Here is a 27,134-nt window from a genome sequence, read left to right on the forward strand (position 1 = left end):
CTGCAATGTTAAATTGAAAATAAACCCCATGCCATTCTGATCCTTCCCATAAGCTCATTTCAAAACAAAACTTCACAAAACTTATAGTCCTGAACTCATAAATCCTTCATTAACAACTCTCTAAATTTTCATGATGATACACAAAACTGTCAGAGAGAATCAATAGTTCAAAGTGTTAAAAGGTTGAGGGGAAAAACCAGACCCCTTTTGGACTTTTTTCTGTCAGAGTTCTCATAATTTGTTGAAATTAATTAAAAATCAGCCATGTTCACAGAGTACCTGTAATCCTATTACTGACCTTGCCCCATACTCTGACCTTTGCAGTTTAAAAGTTAAAAAAATGCCTGGCTGATTTTTAATTAATTTAAGAAATTTAGCATTGGAGTCAATAATAAGCACGAGCATGTTCAGTAAGAACCAACTGTCAGTGTTCTAAAACCCAGACTCACAGCTGTTTGGCTTGACTAATCAGGTGGCCAAACCCACACCAGAACTTTATTTCACTTTAGACAGTCATGGCTTCCCCCAAAGAATCCTGGGAAGTGTAGTTTGTGAAGGATGCTGAGAGGAGATTCTTATTCCCCTGACAGAGCCCAATGCCCAGAGTAGTTTAACAGTCAGCTGTTCTGATTGAAGCTCTGTGAGGGGAACAGGACATCTCTTAGCAGCTCTCAGCACCCTTCACTAACTACACTTCCCAGGATTCTTTGGGAGAAGCCATGACTGTGTAAAGTGAAATAACAGTCTGGTGTGGATGTGGCACATGTTACCAAATTCTTCCAAGCTCCAGAGGAAGTGGATTGGACTGTGAAAGACCAACCCAAATGGTGTTTGCATTTTGACACATTTGTAGGGCAGTACAATATCTCAGAGAGGAGGTCAGGTCTCCTGCTCCCCTGGTGCATTCACTATAGCTGCCCAATTTCCCTACTTTTTAAAATTTGATAGAAATATCTGTTGGCTATAGGTACGTTCTTAAACTGCAAGGCTTTTTTGCCTGTTAGTGAATTTACATAAGAAGAGTGTGCTGGATCAAGTGAGTGGCCCATCTAGTCCAGGATCCTTTCTTCACAGTTACCGAACAGATGCATATGGGATAGCAGGATCTGAGGACAACAACACTCTCCCCTCTTGTGGAGGGGAGTATTCCGAAGTGTAGTGCCTCTGACAGTGGAGGTATGCTTGCTGTGTACAGTTCTAGTTACCTTGCTTGAAAAAAGATAATGTAGAGCTGGAAAAGGTTCAGAAAAGAGCAGCTCCCCTGTGAGGAAATGTTACATTTGGGGCTGTTTAGTTTAGAAAAAAGGGTGGGTAAGGGGGAACAGGATAGAGGTGCATAGAATTATGCATGACATGAAGAAAGTAGATAGAGAGAAGCTTTTATCCTGCTTTCATAATACAAGAACCCAGGGCCAGCCAATGAAGCTGATTCAGGAAAAACAACAAAAAGTACCTCTTCACACAATGTGTAGTTAAACTATGGAATTCATCCCCACAAGAGGGAATGATGGCTACCAAATTCGATTGCTTTAAAAGACGGATAGACATATTAATGGAAGATAAGGCTATCAATAGCTACTAGCCACAATGGCTCTGCTCTGCCTCCATGGTTGAGGCAGGATGCTTCTGAATAGCAGTTGGTGGAAACTGCAAGAGAGGAGAGTGCTCTTGTGCTCAGGTCCTGCTTGCGGGCATCCCACGATGTTGAGCCTCTGCTCCCCTATGAGGGCCAGGGAGGGGGAAGACGTGAGTTTCAGGTTTCCCAGCTGTCAGAAGGTGCGGAAGACCCAGGAGTTGTTGAGTCTCAGCAAGACCTTGGGAGGGGGAGTGAGGTTGAGTCCGGGCCAGTTCCCATGGATGGCACGGTCTCCGAAGAGGAGAGCGCACCACCCCCAGACAGGTCGGATGAGCCCTTGGAAGATGTTTGGGAGGGCCCGTTGACTCCCCCTTTACCAAGCGGCTCTTGGGATGTTTCAAGCGCGTCAGCACCCCATGACCTCTAGATGGTTGCTAAGCAGATGGTTCTTTCTGACAAGCCGTTGGAAGCACGCCCCCCGTCACCCCACTCTTGACGCCGAGAGAAGCGGACAGGACAGAGGCAGGACTTGAGAAGGAGACAGAGATTATGATCTAAAACCTTCCCTACTTAAGACTGTTGGCTTGTGTGCGTTGTTGTGTGAAACAGCATACATTACGTTGGAGTTAAGTTGAGCAAGAAACTTCTTCAGAGCATTTAAATCGTGTAAGAGTCTTTATTGAAAGACATTAAGGCCAGAGGCTTAAGAGTAAATACATGTAGAGATTCTTCAGTCACCCCCCTTCTGGTACATCTCTCTCCATAGATGAACACAAAAAAACAGCCTCTCAGCTCAGAGGCATAATTCAGAAGAGATACAACTCACATAGACTCTGTTACAACTTTCCCAGCTGTTATCAGATGGCTACCATAGCAACGGCCCTGGCCGTCCGTTCCCAGACAGAACATAGACATAACTCCCCCTTAACCACAGTTACGTCTTCACACTTGCAGGCTTCATGGAAAACTACTAGAGACAGTAATGCCTACTGGTCACCAGCCCAACAAAGACTGCAGCTCTCTGGGTTGAGCTGCTGAGTCAACTTTCTTCACACGTTGCAGAGGATGTCTAGAGTGCAGTTAGGGAATTCTAGTGAGTTAGCTTAGAGGTTTCTATGAAGCACACTGCTTTTGATGTATCCATTACTTTAATAAAACAAGATTTAATTGCACCTGCGTCTCAGCCTCATGAATCCCGCTCTGAACAGGACAGACAGGCATCTGGTTGGCCACTGTGAGAACAGAATGCTGGACTAGATGTGCCTTTGGATTGATTGAGCATAGCTCTTATATTCTTTTCTATCTGACACTGTGAATATTTTGGTGGTGAGCTTGAAGTAATGTTGAGAAAAATCCCCCAGTCTGTGTGCACATGGGTACAGCAGTTTACTGCACTGCACAGATCAGGAAATTTATGGCATATAGAATAATTTAAAGCTGCCATAATGTGTAAATGACTAATTGTTATACTTGATAGAATGTTTTTACTAAACTTGTCCTGCAATCATTCTTATATATTGCATCTTGCTAATTCCTGCCTTTTACTTGTGTTTATTTATAAGCTGAGAGGTAAAGGAAAATTGCTTAGTGACATCAGAAAGAACTTTTTTTTGGATATGATCCACCCTGTTCCCGTGACTGAAATTAGTTTTAACTGTTTTTAATATTGAATTTTAAATTGTTGTAACCTGTCCTGGGACCTGTTTGCAAAGGGCAGGTCATCATCATAATCACTATAATCCCATATATATATGCTACACATTTTTGTGCAAAAAGTGGACAGACATAAAGAAATGTGATTCTATTCCATGTGCTTACCATGAGCCAATAGATTTTGTTCCCTACGAGTTTGCATTCACAGCTATATTTGGAGAACTGCCGAGTGGGATAATGAAGGATATCTTCCTTTCATCATTTCCCTACAGATTAGTAATTTATTCTTCCTGTAAAAAAACTATTATAATTTAAAATTTATAATACAGTATCTCTCAGTGCCACAGTCAGGTCTTAAAGAATCCTAATGTAGTTGATAATATTTCAGAACAAACCACCACAAAGTCGTCAACAATTCTGATTACTTTGCAAAGGGAGTCAGCTTGTGTGCCTTTCATAGTCATAGCGTATTTGTGATGGCATCACAACTACTCTAGTCCCAAGTACTCTTATCTTTGCTGCAAAGTGTTAATTTACCATGGCTTGCATGCAAGCAGTTGGTAGGATGGTAATCTGTGAATAGGTACACAGGGAACTATTTTGACCATCTGAGTATTGTGTATTCTGAATGGCAGCAACTCTTAATTGTCTATTCTGAATAGCATTACAACTCCCTGTGGTAAGTAGGGAGAACATTAGCATCTGTTCCCCCAGATTTCTTGTTGAGTGTAGATCTATGGATACACTTCTACCATGTAGCCAAGTACTGTCTATTCTGAATGACAACAATGTTCTAGGGTCTCTGGAATGTTTTACCAAGTAGAGAGAATGTTACCATTTTCCTGTTCCCAAGATTTCTCAGGGGTGCAGATCTGTGGATGTATAACATTGTAAGGACCTTGCAAACAGGCACCTTATTAAGTAGTTACATGCACACCATGATACACCATGACTTCATAAATGGTCATGTATATTCACTCAGAAATTATTGGGTGAATACTGACACTATTTATCATCTGGTAACTTAATACAGTATGAATATATGATGGTAGCTTACAGTGTATAACTTCTTGGTAAGCTGACAACTGTAACGACTTGCCAAGCAATGAACAGAATTTTACCGCACATATCTTTGCCACCATATTGGAAATCCAGGGATGCATGAAGTAAAGTTAACATTGCCACATTGCAGGATGCAACAGATGATTGACTTTTCAAGTGGTTGCATTCCCAGTTGGTAAATAGTTGACAGCTCTCACCCATTACAAAAAGAGGACTGGATTCTTTTCACAGGTCAGAAACTGAAGTGGGGCAAACAACATTATGATCACATGCATCCATATTTTTGTGCCCTTCCACTTTTGGGCTAAGAATACAAATAAAGAATGCAGAGCTTTCAATTTTGTGTATATCACTGAATTTGTGTATGAGCGGGTACTCATCTTTTTATTCCTTTCAAGAGCTTTTAGGTGGTATTCCAAATAATTTCTTATAATTTAAAAGCCTTTTAAAGAATAGGCTTCTCTTCCAATAACTGACAGCCAAGACAATACCAGAGGGGTAGGTAAAGTGGAGAGAGGCGGAGGTGTAGATTGCTTTCTATAAAAGCCTTTAAATTATGTTGTCAAAAATTATAACAACACTTTCCCGCACATAAGCCTTTAAGGGTCTGGCTTCTCTAGTCCTCAATTCCTGGCTTGTGTGTGTGTGTGTGTGTGTGTGTTTTGCACTGCCAGCCTAAAGGTTGATATCATCCCATAGACTGTAATTTTATTACTACAATTCTAAACTGGCAGAAAATGGAGAATCTGGAAATATGATGTGAAAATACTTATTCAGTTTTAAGTGGAGCTGTTGAAATGTTTAACCTTTCTGGTCTACAATGGACAAAACATGATAGGATGTAACAGTCTGTTTCTTATGTAGGAAATGTTATTGACTTCGCATTCTGTAATTTGTACAGAGAAAGGGAGCTGGATCACATGGTAACAGGGCTGAATAAATTTTAACACTATAAAGTATCTTCATGGCCTGGGCTGTCAGTATTCCACTATCAATATGAATTCAATTGAGACAGGGTGTCATTCAATTTGATTCATGTGCTATGGAATGGAAATTTGTCCTGATTTCAGTGGTCTTTCACTGTGAAGCAAATTGAGTGATTGGACAATTGAATACTGGATTCCAAACATCTCTCCTTTGGACCACTAATTTAACTTCAACAAGTATATGATGTCTGATAGCTTGACATTCCATACTTGTACTCGCTGTGCAGAAAAGATTAGGATGGGTGTCAAGGACTATATTGTTTTTAAATCCCTCCCCCCAAGTTGTGCATGGTGTTTGTGGACCTTCCTCTCTCAAAAATACCTTGTAATGTTGTTTGCCAAAAAAGAAAGGCCGAAGGAATTTAAGTCAGTGCAGACTCTTGTTGGACCTTGTTTCTGCAGAAGTGTCATTGTATGATATCTGTGCTGACAAGGGGATCCTACAGATTTTGCTAGTGCAACAGGTGTGTAGATGGTGTCTGTCTGTTGCACAGTTGGATTCACATTGAAATTAATGTTCTCAAGCTGTAAACCACAAATGTAATTATAAGATAAATTAATAAATATAGAATAGAATGTTTTTGTAAGTCAAACTATTTGTTGTATGCTGTTGTAAAATGCAGGGCTGCCACTGTCAGGTGGGAGAGTCAGCTTTAGCAGTAATCTGTTTATTTATTTTACAAAATTTATATCCTGCTTGCATGTAAAGACCTCTAAGTGATTTACAACCCTCTCCCAATAAAACAGTTAAAAACAAGTAATTAAAAACATATTTAAAACAATTAAAGCAGCTACTAACAAAAATTTTGTTAAAAAATCAACATCTATGTGTCTGGATACGCTCACCTAAACAAAAAAATTAAGAAGGCGCCAAAAGAAATACAGTGAAGGCACCTGCCTGATTTCACTATGTACTCTAATTAAATAATGTAATGAAGATGTCTCAACAAAGAGGTGGCCTATCTCTGTAGGTCCAAGAACTAGGTTAGTCTTTAGAGGTAGTCCCAACGTCATTGTGAAGAAATTGTTTCCAGTAAATTATGAAGAGCCTCTGCTAGCTTTATTTAGGACATGGTTTAATAACAACAAAATTAACCATGAGATTACTGGAAAAATGAAAAAATTCCCAATTTTCTTTGTTACTGGATTATTTTGTCATTCCCACTTGTGACAGCTGCTGTGTACATGTGAACGTCATGCTGTCTCATGCAGGGTGTTTTCAACTTATATACAAGAAACTCAATGAAGGCTATGCTGAGGATGGTGTCAAGGAGGGGAGATTGCAGGACAGATAGAAGTCCCTGCAGGCTACTTCCAGCATGAAGGCTGGAGGTTCCTCTCACCTGCTCTATAGAGCTTCATGCCACCATCTTTCAGTTCAACCCAGAGTTACTTGGAAGCTTAGTAAAGATTCCTCAATTAGAAGATCAGTAATGGCAGGCAACAACAGTGAGGGCACCTACAGTCCTGGCCTTTGGCAGATGTCCCAGAGTCTTAAATTCTCTTCACCAAGAGACCTGAGAAAGATCAAGCCTGTGAATCTGAAAGCAACGCAACACCTTTTTTGTTACTTAAAGTGAGCAGGGGGTACATTTAGTGTGGCATATTTCTGCAAGTTACTGTCTGTAAGCCTTTAAGTGCAGAGTGGACTAAAACTAAAAAACAAACAAGCAAGTATCCAAGAAAGAACTCCTGGCTCATACACGTAAACGTCAGGAAAGAGCAAAATAAAAATAAGATTAGTAGATAGGGTTGCCAGGTCAAAAGCATCCCAAACCCTGAGATTTCAGGGTGATGTCACAGGGCAGATTATAGTGATGTCATGAGGATGGGCCATTGTGATGTCATAGGGGAGGGCCCAAGTAATTCCACAGGGGGTGGGCCCTAGTGATGTCATTAAGCATGATACCTTAAGCATCAACCACAGTTGCTTGGAGCATACAATCCAAACAAAAACATTTTTCTGATTGGAAATTAAGATAGAAATCTTAGCTAAAAGATAGAGCCTAGGTAGGGAACATTTAATCTAGCCTACTTGCTTCTGGCAAGAAGGGTTTAAGTGCCCTCAGGCCAGCCCAGTCACCAGAAGGCCATTGTAGGAAGAAAAGAGCCTAGTGTTGTGGAGATGTTAGATAGGAGCACTCAGGAGTAAAGATTGATTTCCCCGAAGCCTGCAATTCCAAATACATTTACTAAGCCCCATAGAACTCAACAGAACTTACTTCTGAGTAGATATGATTTGGATTGTGCTGTTTGACTAGGGATCCTTTGCAAAGATGTCCATATCCAAGCAGGGTTGGCAACCCCCTGCCTGGAATGCCCTACACGTAGTTTTAACCAGAGCTTGGAAAGCTTACTTTTTAAAACTACAACTCCCATCAGCCCCAGCCAGCATGGCCACTGGATTCGGCTGATGGGAGTTGTAGTTTTAAAAAGTAACTTTTCCAAGCTCTGCTTTTAACATGGCTGCTCCAAACATCTTTACAGATTTGACTCTTCACTTCAGAAAGAGGTTTGAGAAATGAATAAGAGTTAGAAGATTCTCTACACTTTTCTGTCTACTTTGTGGGCTGCTGAAAACTCACTTTGACAGCCAACCCAATTACAGTGAGTAATGATTGACAGAGAGAAAACACACATGGTTTGATCTACCTTCACAGACAGCAGTTTGGGAACAACAACAATTGCAGCCACACTTTCCAGTTTGTGAATTTTCTGTTGCCGCTATTGGGCAAGAAACAAACCATCATGCAAACAACATGGTGCATCATCAGTAGGTTTAAGGGAGTTGAGTAGAGTGCATGGAGCCACTGTTGTTGCTTCTATGGATGTAAGGGCTGAGGTTAAAGGTAAATTAAATGCAAACAGAAAAATAAAAACAAAAGACCGTGGCGGTTTCCTAAATGTAATACCATACCAATGTTGTGGAATTTACAACTAGGTTCTTTTTGGAGGAGACTCAATAATGAAGCCAAAGCCTGTTTTAAGGATATTTATTCAGCAAAGTGTTTTACTGGAGCAAAGTACATAACTTGACTAAAAAGTGGTGGTTGGGTACGGACATATATACCCCTACATTAGTCATTGCCACAGCAACAGTCTCATCCAATTATTCTATGTCACTGTGATGCTCTGCCCACATACTAGCTACACCCCTCTATGCATTCTTGTGAGATCTGTATCTTTTGCACATGTTCAGTCTGCTACAGCAGCTCTATTCACTATTGCCTTTGTGGCTCCCCTGCTTAGAAGGAATGGTGGCCAGGATCCTCAACATTCTCCCCTTTGGGACTATTTTCAAGTCCCATCCCAATTTGCATTATAGCTAACACCTCCTCCTTCTCCTCCATCCATTGTTTATCAAATCCCAAGTACATTTGCTTTACCTCGGTGGGTGTTAACATTTGGGTTGTCTTTTGCAGAGTGCTCTTCAGACAAAACAACTCCCAATTTACCATGAGATATAAGGCAAAGAGGAACAATATACCCAACATTAGTCCTAAGAGGACTGATTTAATCCAACCTCATAACCCACTGAACCAGTCACCAGGAATCCACCGCCACCCAGATGTCTTAGCCTCATGCACCTTGGATGCTAACAGACAAATATTCTCAATTGATCCAGTGATGTTCACAGAACTATCAATGATGTGGGTGCAGTATTCAGGGCCAATAAAGCCATAGACCCCCCCGTGATACTAAGAGGTAGTCTAGAGCTATGCTGTTTTGTAAGGCAAATTGTCGAATCTGTTGGAGTTCAGTGTTAACCATAGCTAGGGCACCTGTAGTTTAATTCATAAATTTTTCAAGTAAGGCGCAAAGTCTTGAAATGTCCTTGTGGTTTGCTCCTGCCCCATAAAAAGGCATGAAACCTCGCATCCAAGATTCACCTGGAGCTTTAAGGTCCTCAAAAGCTTCCAGGATCTTATGGCTAGGGGCTACCCTTCAATAATTTCTTACAAGTCCCTTAGGAAAGGTTTCAATGATTCTGATTCCAGGAGCCAAAAGTCCAATATAACCAGAGCTTGGAAAAGTTACTTTTTTGAACTACAACTCCCATCAGCCCCAGCCAGCATGACTCTGGCTGGGGCTGATGGGAGTTGTAGTTCAAAAAAGTAACTTTTCCAAGCTCTGATATATAACAAATTCCTCTTGCATTAACAGGTAAGCTCTTCCAAGCTTTCTGTCCACAAATCCACCAGTAACTATGGGCAGTTCCAGGTAGGGTAGACTGGATTTGGGTAAGCCCATCTTGCCTTGCCCCTTCTACACCATACATAACCATGGCTAAAGTAGATTCATCTTTGGTACAGGTTTCATTATAATATGAGTGCCACTGGGGCCCGAGAGCTGCACACCACAGCTCCCATACTCTTGGCCTGTCTTTCATGATCTGCCCTGTAGAATTGCTGAGGCTCCATTTACCCTTGGCTCATTGAAGGACCCAATCACATTGACTACTTCCAACAAACATGGTTCCCATAAATTTTAAATGGAGTTCTCCTTTGTCCATCTGGACAGGGCCACATACTGAGTAGTGTTAAGACTTTTCAGGGAGTCATCACATCTAAGCCAAGTGTCTGAAGTAAGACCAGTTGAATTCAAAGGGACCCCTACTAGTGGGATACCTCCTTTTTCGTAAGTTGGAATGTGCATACAAACCCAGCAAGTACACTTATTAATTCCTCTAGCAAGATCAACCATTAAGTTTAAGAATGTGTTCCAGCTTCAATTTGTACAATACCAAAAAGGCTACACAGTACTAAGGGCACAAACCTAAGCCTCACAGGACCCATATTATGGCAGTAATAATGAGGAATAGCAAGCAAACAGCAATGAAGCCCTACTTTTCTCTATCTAAACAACTCACTGGCCCCACCACCTCAGTATGTGTGTGTGGGTTCCAAAAGAGTCCAATGGGCCACACGCTACCTCAACAAGCTCAAAATCAACCTGAGGAGCTGGTCTGCCAAAGGGGTAGCACCTCATTTGCTCTGGGATAGATATTCTTTGTCTTGCCTTCTCAGGCACCCTTCGGATTTGTAGTCTTAACTTCTCCTAAGAGGATAGGATCTCACTCACAATGTCCTCTAGCAGCTTCCTTAGATTGTAGTGATGGCGATCCTTAGGGAGTGACTCCTTTTCCTCGCTGTTTTCTTCTGATGCTCGGTCAGGATTTGGCTGGTCCCTCGTGCTCTCTTGAGATGGCTATGCCTTCCGACAGTGAGATGCATGTATCCAGGCTGTCCTCTCAGCTATGCCAACTGCAGTGAAGGTGGTCAGGAGAATCTGGAAAGGACCATTCCATCGGGGTTGAAGACAATTCTTCCTCCAAAATTCACAAACCAGGATCCAGTCACTGGGCTGAAACTGGTGGGCAGGAACATCCAGCAGAACAGGAGCAGCTTCCTGGACCTGGAAGGAAAGAGTTCTCAACACTTTGGTAAGATTAGTGCAGTAGACCAGGAGTTCTTCCTGGCCTTCCAATAGGGGTTGTAAGTGAGTTAGTCTGGGAGCCACCCCCACTCCCATGGGATGGCCAAACAGAATTTTATGTGGTGTAAATCCATGTTTTCTGTTAGGTGTATTTTGCATCCCCATAAGAACTAGAGGGAGTGCATCTGGCCAGGATAAATTAGTTTCAGCACATAGCTTCACTAATCTTGTCTTCAGAGACTGGTTGCAATGTTCAACCAAACCAGATGACTGGGGGTGATAAGGAATGTGTAATTTATACTGAATGCCTAAGGCTTGACAAAGCTGTTGTACCACGTTAGCTGTAAAGTGGGTACCTTGATCAGAATCCAATTGGACTGGTAAGTCAAATTGAAGAATAATGTGTCTAAGCAGTGCCTTAGAAACAGCTGTGGCATCTGCTTGTCGTGATGGGAATGCTTCCACCCAACCAGAAAAATGGCAGATTGTGACCTATACATAACTATAATTCTGGCATTTTGGCATGTCAATGAAATCCAATTGAACATGCTGAAATAGTCCATAGGCCCAAGGTGTGGTGCCAGTAAGAGGACACTCTGGTTTACCAACATTGTGTTGCAAGCAAACTGAGCAAGTGGATGCTACCTGAGCCAAAACAAGAAATATGTTCAATGACCTGCAAACTATCATGGGGAGGGATTGAATGAGGCTCTCCATCATAGGGAAAGGGCAGAAGGGAAGCAGGATTGAGAGGGGGACAGCATATAAAAACCAGATTAGGTGGGGTTAATAGAATAGTTTCATAGTGGGTTTGGCGTTGAGAGGAAAGATACTGAGTTTTCCTGTGTAGCAAAGAGAGTGCACAGAGTGGGGAACCAGCAAGGTAAGGGGATGGCATTGGACTAAGTCTTCTGACGCGAAGCAGCAGAAGCAGCAAGGGCTCGGAGACAAGTGGGAAAGCCTTTTGCCACTGGATCAAATTCAGTGCTGTAGTAGGCAATAGGATGTAACTTAGACACAAAGGGTTGGCAGAGTACTCCAGAAGCAAAGCAAAGTTCATGGCAATAGAGGGAGAAAGGTTTACCATAGTCTGGGCTGCCCAAAGCAGGAGCTTGAGCCAAGGCTTTCTTCAGAGAAGTAAAAGTCAGTTCACAGTCTGTGGTCCAGTCGAGGGGGCCATAAAGTTCTCCTGCTATAAGAACAGTCAGAGGTTTAGTAAGGGCAGAGAAATTAGGTATCCAGTGTCTACAATAATTAGCAGCTTCTAAAAACCCAGGGCCGGTTCCAAAGTGTGGGCAGGTTGGGCACTGGCCCAAGGACCCCGCAGCTCTAGGAGCCCCTGGGGGCCCCTGAGGGACCCTCCGCTCCCCTTCCACAATCCCATGGATCACAAGACGAGCTTCCGAGCCGCCCACCATCCCCCGTGCTTCACCTACCTTTCTCTGCTGTTTGTGCAGGGTTGCCATCAATAAAGATGGCGGCCGAGGTTTCCGTAAGGGACTGAAGCCTCTGCTGCCATCTTGGTTGATGGCAGCAATGCGCGTGCTGCATGCCATCAACCAAGATGGCGGCAAAGGCTTCAGTCCCTTACGGAAACCTCAGCCACCATCTTTATCGATGGCAACCCTGCACGAACAGCAGAGAAAGGTAGGTGAAGTGCTGGGGATGGCGGGCGGTTCGGAAGCTCGTCTTGCGATCTGCGGGATAGCTGAAGGGAAGCAGAGGGGCCCGGGGCAGGCTAATGCCCAAGGGCCCCCGCATTCCTGGAGCTGGCCCTGTAAAAACCCACAAAGTTGCTGTTTGGTCTTTGGTCTTGGGATGTCCAAAATGTATGAGATGCGGTCCTGAGCAAGTTGATATTGGCCCTGGGAGATGTGATGCCCCAGATAGTGAACTTCAGGCTGACAGAATTGCAGCTTTGCCCCGTGAAACTTTATGCCCTTTTGCTGCTAGTTGCTGAAGAAGATAGAGAGACTCATTAAGGCAGTCCTGTCACGTTTGCGATGCAATTAACAAGTCATCCACATACTGCACCAGCGTAGATTGGGAGGGGAAGGTAAGGATATCTAAATCCTTTTTTAATGCCTGAGCAAACCAGGATGGACCTTCTCTGTATCCCTGAGGTAGCCTAGACCAACACAGTTGAGAATTTTCCCAGGAAAAAGCAATCAGGAACCAGGAATTAGGGTGAAGAGGTATAGAAAAGAAATCAGAACAAAGATCTACAACTGTAAAGGTTGTAGCAGAGGCAGGGATAGAGGTTAGGATAGTAGCAGGGTTTGGGACAACAGGGTGAATAGGAATAACAAAGGAATTAATGACATGTAAGTCTTGAACAAATTGAAAGACAGGCTTGCCCTGGGAATCAAAGTGTCCTTCCTTTCGAACAGGAAGAATTGGTATATGACAAGGAGAGGTTGTTGGGACTAGAATACCCTGGGACTTGAGAGACTCAGTAACTGGTTGTATACCATCAATTGCTTCTGAAGAGAGAGGATACTGCTTCACTGAGGGAAAGGGTCAGTTTTGGGGGTATTGGATCACAACTGGGTCAGCAGACAAGACTTTCCCAGCATCATTAGCATCTGTACCCAAAGGGGAAAGATGTAAGGTTAAAAGAGCAGATTCACCCTCTTCCAAGGCCATAGGATTGGATAACTCAGCTTGTGAGGTCAGGAGGGCAACTAAAGAATGCACATTGGGTGTAGGGACATACAAGTACACCCCATCAGGTGAACAATAAATAGTTGCCCTAAGTTTGTAAAGGTGATCTCATCCCAACAAATTCACTGGAGAGCTGGAAGATAGAAGAAAAACATGATTAGCAAGAAGAGGCCCCCAAGTTACAGCTGTTGGGGCAGAGAGCTGATAAGTATTAGGTTGGCCAGAGATTCCAATAGCAGAAACTGTTTCACCAGAAGCAGGGAGAGTGCAATCAGCAGCACAAACAGTTGAGAGGGAGGCACCTGTATCAATAAGAAAAGAAAAGGAAGAGCTTTACCAGCAACAGTTAGATTAATAAAAACATCAGAAGTAGTAGGAGAAACAGCAAGACATTAGAAAGAATCAACACTCTGCCCATCACCCTTTCATTGCTGCTAAAATTCCTGGGGTTGGAATGGTTTAGCATTTGTATTTGGGAATTTTGTTGTTGGAGTGCCACCTGCTGGATGAAGTGGGCATTCATTTTTCCATTGTCCTTGCTGATGACAATAGGTGCATATGTCATGGGGGAGGGGCTGATGGGGTGGTTCCTGAGCCCCCTCTTTTCCCCAACCCCGCCCAGCGGAGGGTGGTCAGCTGCAACTTCCTTGTTGAGTCATTTGTTCTTTGCCACGCCAGGTCACTGATAGTCGGAGAGCTGGAGAGCTAAAAGGGATTTCTTTTTCTTACTTTGGTCAGCCTGTTGTTGATTGAAGAGTAGGGGCTTTAACTACTGCCAGTGCTGGCATTCCAGCCCATCCTAACATAACAGTCTCAAGATGCTTGCTCACAGTGGATTGGAGCCCATTTACAAAAGTACTGACCACCAAGCCATTTAAATCTGCGTTCATAGTATTAATCCCCCCATGGTGCCTAAGGATTGTGCACAGATGGGTATAGTAATCCCCTGGATTTTCTTTCTCTCCCTGCTTGCACAACTCTACTTGGGTCCAATCTAATTTCGTTGGCTGCACCTCCAAGCACACCTTAACTAGCTGGGTGTGCAAGTTGGCTAAGCACGTTCTCTCAGCTTCGGTGGAATGCCTGGGATCCTCAGACAGCCACGCAAGCGCCTCATTGCCCTCTCCTACTCCTGTTTGAGTTACAAAGGCTGATTTCTGCTCTGGGGACAGGAGTCCAGAGAGCAGTTGGTTTGTATCAGCCTGGGTTGGATTATAAACATTAAAGATTTGTTGAAGTTTTTCTTTAAATTCATTGAGATCCTCTCTGAGTTTCAGAAAGGTATGGGACCAATTCATTAAGTCTGCGGTAGTCCAGGGAACATGTACAAAAATAGTTTGTCCATCTGCAATCGATGAGGGATATTGACGAAGTGGATACAAGCCAGCCAGCTGAATTTGGGGAAAGCATCCAGGGAAATTTTCCGGATTAAAGTGGATAGAGGTAAGTCCTCCATCGCCACCTCTTTCCAGTTTTATTTGGCAAATGGAGCGGGTGCGGCTATCCGTAGTAGTAGCTACAATTTCAAACTTTGTTTTTCATTCTGGTGCAAGCCCTTTTTGTATCAATAACTGCATCAATAACTGGGAAAACTTCCTTAAAAGTTAATTCTTCGGGAGACAATGGCCATAATTCTTTGGTTGGTTCAGGTTGGGGGGCATTTCTAATATTGCTGCTGGCTTGACTATAGAGATTTAGGTGTTTTAGAGTGTAAAATGCTGGAGCTTAGGAAGGCGGAGCCTGCTCTAAATGTGAAATGGCGGCTGCCTGAGCTTGAGGAGACGGAGCCTGCTTGGCCATTTGGGCCCATGTGTCTAAGATGTCCTCCACTTCTTTGTTATAGGGAGGCAAGGGGGCAGTGGCCGGCAAGCAAGGATACAAAGACTGCAAGGAACATTGGCATGCATGTTTCTCCTTTTCTTTCTCAATTTCTTTTTCCTTTTTCTCCAACTGTGCTTTCATCTTTTTCTTAGAGTCCTGCAGACTCGCAACTATAGTTTTTTGTTTCCTGCATTTGGCTTCTTCATCCCACAGGAACCAGAAATCTATTTCTGACACCAGGAAATGTCGTGGAATTTACTACTAGGTTCTTTTTGGAGGAGACTTAATAACGAGTCTGGAAGGAATGGCAGCCAGAATTCTCATCACCAACCACAACAAAATTCCTATGAGTAAGGCAGAAAACTCAGCATCCCACAACCGTTTAGTATTCCTAACCAAAAACCAAAATTAAAAATTCCTGGCAGCGAGTCAGCCAAGGTTACAGAAATCCCCATGCAGCACATCCTGATCTGGGGGCTGCAGTAAATGCAGAATGCTGCGGCACGATTGCTGACATGACTGTAACCCTATCAGCAAATAATGCCTCTGCTCTGAAATCTGCACTGGTTGCTGATTTGCTCCCAGGCCAAGTTCAAGGTGTGCTTTCCATGTAACCGGTGCCGCATAGTACTTGTTCTGCTCTTGTAAGAAATCAGTGCTTTAGTGTGGCCACACCTGTGCTTTGGAACTCCCTGCTTATTGACATCAGGCAGACATCTTCATTGTACTTTTTTCAGCACCTGCTAAAAACGTTTTTGTATAGGCAATTACTTCTGTAAACCCCTTTTGTTGGGAGTGGGGCAAGAGCAACTCCTGTTTTGTTCTTTTCGTTTATGCTCCAGAAGGGAGATAGAGCTAGGGTCCTCCAAATGGATAGGCTTGTTTACCTTTACCTGTGATGCTCTGACTGACTTCCTTCTGTCGCTAGATTGTTACGTCTTTAGGGAAGCTTACCTGCCCCTCCTCCTTCCACCCTTTCCACTCCTTCCTCCTCCGACTGTCCAGGAGAGAGGAGACATCCCTTTGTCTCTGCTCTCTCTCCTAGCATGGGGCTAACTCTCGCACTTGGGAGTTATGCCTCCAACTTAGCTAGTTAGTTAGAGCTAGGTATGCCTTTCTATCTACGATGTATTTCTATAAATAAAGTAGTTTTTCTTATTTTACTAACTCTCAAGTCTCAGTGATGCTGATGCAGGGTAAAAGCCTGCTTTCTTAGGTAAACACACACACATGCTGGCACACTGGCATTTCAACATCTGCTGTTACTCTGCTGCTGTGGTGTTGCTTTAAACTAAATTAAGCACACAAATTACACACAGCCAACACCTTTGAGGGTTTTTTTCAATAAAGCACTATATAAATGTTGTAAATAAAATACATAAATAAATTTTGGAGTCACTGTGGCCCTTGGGTCTCTTTCCACCTTTAGGAACAAAGGAATCATACCGACTCAGGCCATTTGATACCATCTAGCTCAATACTGATGATATGGACTAACATTGGCTCTCCAGGATTCCAGGCAATAGTCTTTTCCAGATGCTGAATTTTCAACCTTTGCATGCAAAGCATATGCCTTGCCACTGAGCTACAGCCCTTCCCTTGTTTAAAAAAGGATCCTTTAAAATTGTTCTTTTCAATTCACTAATGAATGCACAGCATACCTAGGGCAGATCCACATCAATCATTTAAAGCACATTCAACACACATTTGAAGTACATGAATCCCACCACAGAATCATGGGAACTGTAGGTTGTTAAGGGTGGTGGGAACAATAACTGTGAGGGGGAAACTACAGTTCCCAGGATTCTTTAGGGGAAGTCATGCACTTTATATGTGAGTTGGATGTGCTTTAAATGTATTGTGTGGATCTACTTAATCAACTTTCCCTGCATGTAAATTGTTTTAATTATTTTTTTACAATAGAAATGAGCTATAAAGTTTACTGGGTGACCATGGGCTCCTCACCATCTCTCAGCCTAATCTGCCGCTCAGAGTGAAAACAACAGAGGGGAACCATGACCACCCCAAGAAGAAGGGTACACTTAAAATGTAGAGGAAGTAACAATGTACAACCATAGTGTGAAATCAAATACTTACCAGGACATAATATGAAGAAATATTTATATAAGCATGACTGTCAAAGATGTTTATTATTTACACAACCCGTAAAGATATTTGTAGTACAACCCTATGATTGTTTACTCAAAAGCAAGTCCCAATGTATTCAATGGGGCTTACTCAAACAGGGAAGCGTGTACAGAAATACAGCCTCATGTGATAAGGAACACTCATCCAACCCAAAATTCAGAATCATGCCACTTTAAACTGTTTTGGATCTGTTTATACTTTTAATGGTTATTGGATTTTAAAGGGATTTATTTCTTGTTGTGAGCTGCCTTGGTTTCCAATTGGCATTCCTACGTCACAGGGTTATTGGGAAGACTCCATATATGCACACACACACTGGAGATGTAAAAATACATAGACCCCATATAATAGTTTATTGTCAAAACCAGTTGGCCATTGCAGAAGATTTTTTTTAAAAAAAACATCAGTATTAGTTTCCTACATAATAGAAAGAAGAACCAGTGTGGTCTAGTGGTTAGAATGATGGACTATGATCTGGGAGACCAGGGTTCGAGTCCCCACACAGTCATGAAGTTCATTGGGTGACCTTGGGCCAGTCACTGCCTCTCAGCCTCAGGGGAAGGCAATGGTAAAACCATCTCTGAATACCGCTTACCATAAAAACCCTATTCATAGGGTCGCCATAAGTCAGAATCGACTTGAAGGCAGTCCATTTCATTTCATTTTACCTATGTAAGCTCTGCCTAAATTCTTTAAAAATAGGATTGGAGAGAGAGAGAAAGATTTAGAACACAAACACAATTCTTTGCTATGTTCCCTCAAAAGTCCCATTAATTTACAACACAATCCTAACCATATCTACTCAAAAGTAAGTCCTATTGCATTCAATGGGGTTTACTCAGGGTATGTGGGATTAGAACTGCAGCTTTACTCCCAGAAAAGTGAGTACTGGATTAAAGCTTCAAGGTTTTCAAAACACTGCCCTCTTCAAGAGCCCAGGAAATTTTAAACTTGTTTGACTCCTACACACAAGAGAAAAAAAGACTTTTTGTACTGCTGAAAGCTACATGCTTACTCAATTTATGAGATTTTCAGATAAACAGGAAAAAACAACAGCAATGGAGTCTAGGTACTGCCTGGAGGCCCAGAAATCCCTTGTCTATCACAACCGTGACTTCACTTATTGGCTACAAACCTGAAAGGGAGGGCTTAGAGCAGCCAGCTAAGAGATCATTTCATGGAAGTTGTGGGGGGGTCAGCTGATGTTTTGGTGTATATCTTGTGAACCAGACCACTTTGAAACTTAATTTTTTAAAATGAAAGCTGAGAGTCCAGGGATTAAGATGATGCACCCAGAGACCCAGAGAGGATGCCAAAAATCTGGGTGAAAACCAGACACCTGCAACCCTATTAGTAGATGACTGCAAACAGTGACATAAATCAAGTTCTGAACCTTTCCTGCATACTATCTGTAGGTGTTTTTTTTAATCTCCAAAATTCATCGCATTGAACTACACTGAGTTTAGAAATAATCCAGCACACCTCTTTGAATGCTCAATTCTCTTGTCAACCTGCCTTGGATAATGTTAACGGATTATAGCCAAAGTACTTCCTGGATTGAAACTCTAGTGCTGTTAATACACTGTGGTTATCATGTGCATAGCATAACTGAAAGAGTTCATCATCACAGTTACCTGCTGCATATTATAAAGTGTTGTCAAACAGATTAGCTGTCACTTTATTTAAAATCAGCATCTCATGTTCGGCTTTGTCGGACAATTGGGGTTTTAATCATTGCAGCACTTAGACTAGCGTGCAGGTTTTGGTAGCTGAGAGCAGGGCTGCTCTAATGCTGTGAGAAAGGCAGTACTTATTCTCTGAGTAGCACTTATCCTGTATTAGACATTAGAAGTGAGTAATTTTTTTTTGCATCATTTTTATTTGCTATAAATTATGTTTCTGAGTCATGCATTGGTGCTTTGCTCTCTCTTTCCCCCTATCCTCCCCATTTCCTGTTTTCAGAGTATTTTTTAAATAAACCAGTTGTAAGTGATTTTCTTGTCACTAGAGATGGAGAAATGTGAACTGGCTCTCCCCCATTACCAAGTCAAAGTTCATACCACATTTTAAATAATATGATAGGTATCCCAGCCTTAACCAGCACGGTGAGCTGTTTTCAAAAACAAATGCACTTTGTAACTATTGATTATGAATAAATTAATATACCACTTCATGCCAAAAGAGGCTTTTAAGTGGTTTACAAGTATAAAACATAATGCCACTAACAATGAAATATTGAATGCTCACTTCCATCCACTACTAGTTAGCTGGAGGAGACCTTTCAGAATTAAGTGAACAACTCAGTAGTCTGTCACAGTTATTCAGTAATGAATGCATGAAGGGAATTCCAAAAAACACGCTGGCTACCCCCCACCTCTGTGCCCATTGGCCACCCCCCAGCTGCATATAATCAGTGTTGGCAAGGACTCCCCATAAATATATGGGTGTATAGTGTATGGCTCTCTGTACAGAGATGAGAACCTGGTTAGTCAGAAACCTGGTAACGATAACACAATTTCAGACTTTTCTTGCAAGTAGGGTGGGTTTATCAACAAGTGTCCCACATTTCAGCTTTTCATTTGTTGCACAAGTTGCTTAACAACTTTGATACTCCATCAGTGAGAGAGTCTCCTATCCTATCTACTCATCAGTGAGTAAATGATGCCCTGTACAGGTGTACTTCCTTCATATTATTAGCATTGTGCGAGGTGGAGGGTTGGGCTATGCTTGTTGCTCCTTCTGTTGTGCCCCTACTGTTGTCCGAGGTGGAGGGTTGGGCTATGCTTGTTGCTCCTTCTGTTGTGCCCCTACTGTTGTCCCACCATTGTCCATGCATTTTGGGGGGGGCAGGAAGGTCTGATGGTCAGCCTGCTCTATGCATGTAAGCTCCTTGTGTGACTTAGAACCTGATTGCACATGGTTCTAAATTGCATGAAGAGACTACTTCAGCTGGTCAAATTCTGTTTGCTTTCTTGTAAATAATCTCTTCAGTGAAAGCAAGAGAGTTTCTTATGTTTAAAATAAGGTGAAGAAAATTAGTTATGATCAACAACTGCATATGGCATCTGAGCTATTGGTATAGTTTAAAAAGCATAAGAATGTAATTATACTTAACAAAATCTAGTCTCTGAGATCTATGCCTGCTGTATAGTTGCTCTTCTAACCTCTAAACACAGCTAACCTTTGGCCCTCTACACTACATCCCATCATCCCCGATCATTAGTCATGCTGGTTGGGGCTGATGGGAATTGTAGTTCAACAGCATCTGGAGGGCTGCAGGTTAGCTACTCTGATCCAAACAGCAGGATTCACCATGAAGAACAGAAAGAAGTTTTGACATTAAAATTGTTTGTGAGAAATATAGGCCAAGACACAGATTCTTGCCTTATTCTTAAGTATTTTCCCCCTAGTTGTCATCTTCAGTGGAGACATTGCCGTTTTCAGACAGCAAATGATGTGTAAACAGTTGAAGCTGATGACACTAAAGATGAAGTCATTTCATAGTGCGGCATGTAAATTAATGTTTTTCAAAATAATTAGTATCAGGATGTTGATGCTATTTAGAAGAGCAAGTGCCCTATCAGAAATCAGGCTAAAGCCTATTATTTCAGGGAGACAATTTTGTTAGAAGTGATTTGTTATTTTAAAGTCTTGGCAATCACCCTAAAAATGGTTCATTTAGAGACATGGCCATAATTTTAGTCAGGGAGATTTGCTGCAAGCTTATTTTGTTTTATTTTACAGAACAGCCTGGGATTTGGCAGTAGTGGAAAAAAAAATCTGTAAAAAAGTCATTTGTCAGGCTCAGGTAGCAACAGCGTGATGTCCTTGAGACCAGATTGCATTACATCTCACAAAACATCCCTAAATGAGGCAGACAGGTTTATACTTAAATATACAATGTTAGGAAGAAACAGCGTCAGCTAAGTTCCTTGGTAATTAATTTATAGGAAATACAAGAAAATTTCCTTAAATTCAAGCAGGTAGATATTGTATATAGTGTTTAATTCTCTGCTACCTCATTTGCTCTGTTGATGTAGCTTTATTAATTGTTCACAGTCATTTCTGAAGGAAGCATCATATATAGTAGGGTAGATGGTCAATAGATGGCAGCAAGTCATTTATTCTGGCTGTTGTCTCTTGGACATAGAGCTGTCTCGAAAATCCACTCCTAATTTTAAAAGCTGTACCAGACATACAAACCAGACATGATAATAACTCATGTGTTTTCTCAAGTATATCAGTGCAGCCACTTTCAAGTATATCAGCCTGATACGACTGCTTGGTTAATTTTTACAGTATGATTTACAAACCAATTAAGACAGCATACTAGCACGGAGGGGGGCTTTCAGTCACATTGAAATAAATCAACATGAACTACAAACCTTCCAAACTGGCTTAGTCATACTGAAGTAAATGATAGGTGACTAACCGAGACCCATAACGACACTTAACAAAAATATTTTTAGGGATTATAGGACTAGTTAGATACTTGTAATGTGGAATGGTAGCTTCAGTTGCATAGATTCCATGTATCTATTCCAGTGAATGGATAAATCTGGGATTTAGGTCCGCCCTTCTGCCACAGACAGCCATCCAGCTGCAAGGGTGAAGCTGGAACTAGCAATAGGATAGGATGCCATATCCATATTGCCTAAATAGCATGTCGATTAAGGGTGCAGCCCTTATAAACTGTAATTTTGGAACTTGAGTGAACATGAGACACCACTGCTTCAGTCTTTCTCTGACCTGTCACCTAGTGCAGAGCTTGGAAAAGTTACTTTTTTGAACTACAGCTCCCATCAACCCGATCCAGTGGCCATGCTGGCTGGGGCTGATGGGAGTTGTAGTTCAAAAAAGTAATTTTTCCAAGCTCTGACCTAGTGGCAGCCATTCTATCAAGGCTAACTGAACTGTTTTCATCTCAGCTGTTCATTATACTGGAGCTTTAAGAACTGGTGCCTGAATTTGCTTTTTCCTTCTGTCTCGCCATCCCCTTTTCCTTGTGTGTCATGCCAGTTAGACTGAAGCCAGACTTACTATGTGCCTTCCTTTTACTACTTATTTTTGTAAGGCAATCTGGAGTCCTTTTCAGCTGCAGAATGGGGTAAAGCATGTGTCAAATCAGTGGTATGAGGGCAAGTGCTCAGCCTTGAGGCCAAGGTCCAGGCCCTACAGCTCAAGGAGGCCCAAATGATCACCCAGAAAGTGACAGATGGTGGAGTAAGCAGCTTGGATGGAGTAATCAGCACCTAGGGTGGTGCAGGAGTGCCATGGGTTACGAGGGCAGATGTTGGTTGCCATAGCATGCTTTCTTCTTACTTTTGAATACGTGTTATTGTTAGGGAGTGGTCAGCCAGAATGTACATGGTTACAGACAGTAGCACAGTGGTAAATTCAGAAGTGCAGGGTCCCTTCATGATAGTTACAGCCATGCCTCCTCCCATCCCCCCTTTTTTGCTGCTGCGTTGAGTATTAGATCCTTGTTAATTCTTTTCCCACAACAGACATTCCTAGGAGCCAATCAGCACGAAAAGGAAGAGTGTTAGCTACTAAGAAGAGTCTTCTCAGTGGCTGACTCACTTCCTTTCACTCTGATGGCTCCGATCAGCAGGAAAGGACAAGGACGCATGTTAGAAGATATTTCTCAGTGGCTAACACACTCCCCTTTCGTGACAATTGGCTTGTAGGATGCTGGAGACATAGGGACCCTGCTGGGACCCTGCTCCCCAAAAAAGTAAGGGATCTAAGACCACCCGAGCCCCTGGTCAACTACACCCCTGGTTACAGACATTCATTTTATGGTCTGGCACATGAGGCTGAAGCTAAGCAGCGTCAGTTCTGGTAAGTGCTTGGATGGGAGACTGCCTGTGAACCATATGTAAGCCGCCTTGGGTTTCTATCATGAAAAGAAAGGCAGGGTAGAAATGTAATAAATAAATAAATAATATTTTATTAATTATTATCGTTCATGGATGAGGGTGCCGATTTGGTGTGTATTACCGAGACCTGGATGGGGGAGCTGGGAGGCCCACCTGGATACTCAGTGCAACACCAGCATAGACTTCAGGGACGGTGGGGGGGGGGGAGGGGTTGGTCTACAGTACTTCCATCTCTGTCACCAAGAAATCACTCTGTCTTGGAGCTGGCTATGAGGGCCTGGACCTAGTGTTCATCCAAGGAGACAGTAAACTAGGGTTGCTGCTGATGGATCTTCCACCCTGCTGCCCAGCAGTTTCCTTTACCAAGGTGGTAGAGGCCATCTCAGCTGTGGTATTGGAGGAGCCCAGAATGATAGTCCTGGGTGATTTCAATGTCCATGCTGGAGCTGCCTGTAGTGTTCCGTCTTGGGACTTCTTGGCCTCCATGATAACCATGGGGCTGTCTCCTGATGTCACTGGCCTGACACACAGGGCAGAGCACACCCTTAACTTGGTTTTTGCTCCAGATGCAGGAAGGGATGTTGGAGATAGGGGGTGGTGGTGGATGTCACCGCATTGTCATGGTCAGACCACTTTCTGGTGAAGTTTAGACTTATGGCTCTGATCCTGTCCTGCAGGGCTGATGGACAGATTAAGATGGTCCACCCATGGAGACTAATAGAATCCACTGGATCCCTGAAAGCTCTGGGAGAGTTCCCAGTAGATAGAGCAGGTGACCCTATTGAAGCCCTTGTCATGCTGTGGAACAACGAGACATGTCAGGCTCTTAACACGGTTGCCCCTGAGCGCCTTCTCTGGCACCTTGGTACACCAGTGAACTAAGGACAATGAAACAGACTGGATGATGGCTAGAGTGCATGTGGCAAAATACGTGCTGTGAGGCTGATTGGGCGTGAGTAAAACATCATACCTGTGCCTACTGTGTGGTGGTAAGGATGGCAAAGAAGGCCCATTTCTCATCGAATCCTCAAGTAGCCATCTAGTGGAGCTTTTCCGTATTGTCAGCTGACATCAACTCCAGTAAATGGAGTTTTAGACCCTTCGGAGGCCCACTGTGAATTGTTTGCAAGGTACTTTGAGGGTAAAGTTGCTTGCCTCTGTAGTAATCTTAATGCCCCATCTACATCTACTGCAGTCCCCAGTAAGGTGTCCAGTGCAATGTCTGCTGCAACTTCTTGGGATCAGTTTCATTTGATGCGGCCTGATGACATGGACAAGGTGATTGTGACAATGCAGCCAGCAACGTGTCCTCTCAACCCTTATCCTTTTTGGCTTAATAAGCTTGCCAAGGATGTATGACCAAGTGGATCCAGGGTGTGGTCAATGTGTCATTGTGGGAGGGAGTGGTCCCAGCTGCCTTGAAAGAGGCGGTGATCTGACCACTCCTGAAAAAGCCCACCCTGGACCCATTGGTTTGTGACAATTACCGCCCGGTTGCAAATACCTCCCTTTTAGGGAAGGTGATTGAGAAGTTGAGGTGCAACAATTGCAAGTACTCTTGGATGAAACAGATTATCTTGACCCATTCCAATCTGGATTCAGGCCTAGTTATGGGATTGAATTGGCCTTGGCTACCCTGATGGATGACCTTTATTGGGAGAAGGACAGGGGGAGTGTGACTCTGTTATTCTTACTTGATCTCTCAGCAGCTTTTGATACCATTGACCATGGTATCCTTTTGGGCTGACTTGGTGAGATGGAGGCACTATTTTACAGTTGTTCCAATCCTATCTCCAAGGTCATTTTCAGAGAACAGCATTGGGTGATTGTCTTTCAGCCACCTGGCAGTTGTGCTGTGGGGTGCCACAGGGTACCATCTTGTCCCCCATGCTCTTTAACATCTATACGAAGCCCTTGGGAGCGGTCATCAGGAGATTTGGGGTGAGGTGTCAGCAGTATGCTGATGATATCCAGCTCTATTTCTCTGTAACGTATGAATTGTGAAAGGCTGTGTGAGCCCTGGACTGCTGACTCAGTGGTGGGCTGGATGAGGGCCAGTAAACTGAGACAGAGCAAGACAGAGTCACTGTGGGTTGGTGGTTCCTGAGTTCGGATAATTGGTCAATTGCCTGCTTTTGATTGGGTTGTATTCCCCAGGTTCATAGTCTGTGGGAGCTCCAGCTCCATCTTTGTTGCTAGAGGCCCAGGTGACCTCAGTGGTTAGGAGTGCCTTTTACCAGCTTTGGCTGGTAAGATGGGTGCAACAGTTTCTGGACCAGGATAGCATGACCACCGTTGTCCATGCACTGGTACCCTCCAGACTGGATTACTGTAACATGTTGTATGTGGGGCTGCCCTTGAGGTTGGTCTGGAAACTGCAGCTGGTGCAAAATGTGGCAGCATGTCTGTTCCCTGGGGCAGGGTATCGCCAGCATGACACTCCACTGCTGAAAGAATTGCACAGGTGGTCCATTAGCTACCTGGCCAAGTTCAATGTTCTGGTTTCAGTGTACAAAGCCCTATTCAGCTTGGGACCAGGATACCTGAAAAACCATGTTACCCCTTATATACCCAGTGAATCACTATGCTTTGCTGGTGAGGGCCTCCTGCAGATACCATCTTATCAGGAGGTGCATTCTGCACAACATAGGAAGCAGACCTTTAGTGCAGTGGCACCTACCCTTTGGAAATCCCTCCCCTTAAATATGAGACAGGTGCCATCTCTGTTATCTTTTCTGTGCCTACTGAAGACCTTCTTTCAACAAGCCTTTTAAGCAGACACCTTATCCCAGTGCTGGAATTGCTTTTTAGGATGTTTTAAAGTTGTTTTTTAAAAGATGTTTTGTTTTAAGATGTTTTTAAAGACATTTTGTATTAACATGTTTTAAAGTCTTTTGTTTTTAAGATGTTTTAAAGTACTTTTAGTGTTTTTGTTTGCTGCCCTGGGCTCCTTCTGGGAGGAAGGGAGGGGCATAAATTTAATAAATAAGTAAATAATTCCTGTAATTATAATGGGTACTATAGTGTAAGTGAGATTAAAATGCAAAACTGGAGCTGCTCAGAGTATTTATTTTCTTTCTTTTTTCAAAATCAGAGTTTCATGTTTTTTGCACTGCATATCAGGCAGAGCTTGGAAAAGTTACTTTTTTGAACTACAACTCCCATCAGCCCAATCCACTGGCCATGCTGGCTGGGGCTGATGGGAGTTGTAGTTCAAAAAAAGTAACTTGTCCAAGCTCTGATATCAGGAATGTAGAAGCACTAAAACATGAAGCAGCAGGAGTGGCAGTGGGGAAGAGAAATGTTCAATGTATGGTTTGCAACTATTGCATAAAGTATGTGTGTGTGTAAGACCATTCGGTAGTATCCAATTAACGTGTCCTGTCAGCTGAAGGATTTCCACTTGCACAATGGGACTTTCTCCCCTCTCCTCCTCCTGTGTGCACCCTGCGCCCTCCAGAAATCTGCTCTGGAGGATTAGGGGAACCACTACAAAAAATTTAGGGGATGTGCAGGGGAGGGAGAGGGGAAAGTCTCATTGCATAAGTGGAATCTTTATTTATTTATTTATTTATTTATTATACTTGTATACCACCCCATAGCCGAAGCTCTCTGGGTGGTTTACAGTAACTAAAAACAAATGCAATTTAAAATGCATCTTTTAAAAAACAATTTAAAACACAATTTAAAAATTTAAAACAATATAAAACGCATGCTAAAATGCCTGGGAGACAAGGAAAGTCTTGACCTAGTGCCGAAAAGATAACAGTGTTGGCGCCAGGCACACCTCATCAAGAAAAATCATTCCATAATTTGGGGGCCACCACTGAGAAGGGCCCTCTCCCTTTGTGCTCACGGGCCTATTAAGTCTGCAACCCATTAAGTCTGGGGTCTAAAATGACTTGG

The sequence above is a fragment of the Rhineura floridana genome, chromosome 5, assembly GCF_030035675.1.
Source record: "Rhineura floridana isolate rRhiFlo1 chromosome 5, rRhiFlo1.hap2, whole genome shotgun sequence".
In the NCBI taxonomy this organism is placed as follows: Eukaryota; Metazoa; Chordata; class Lepidosauria; order Squamata; family Rhineuridae; genus Rhineura; species Rhineura floridana.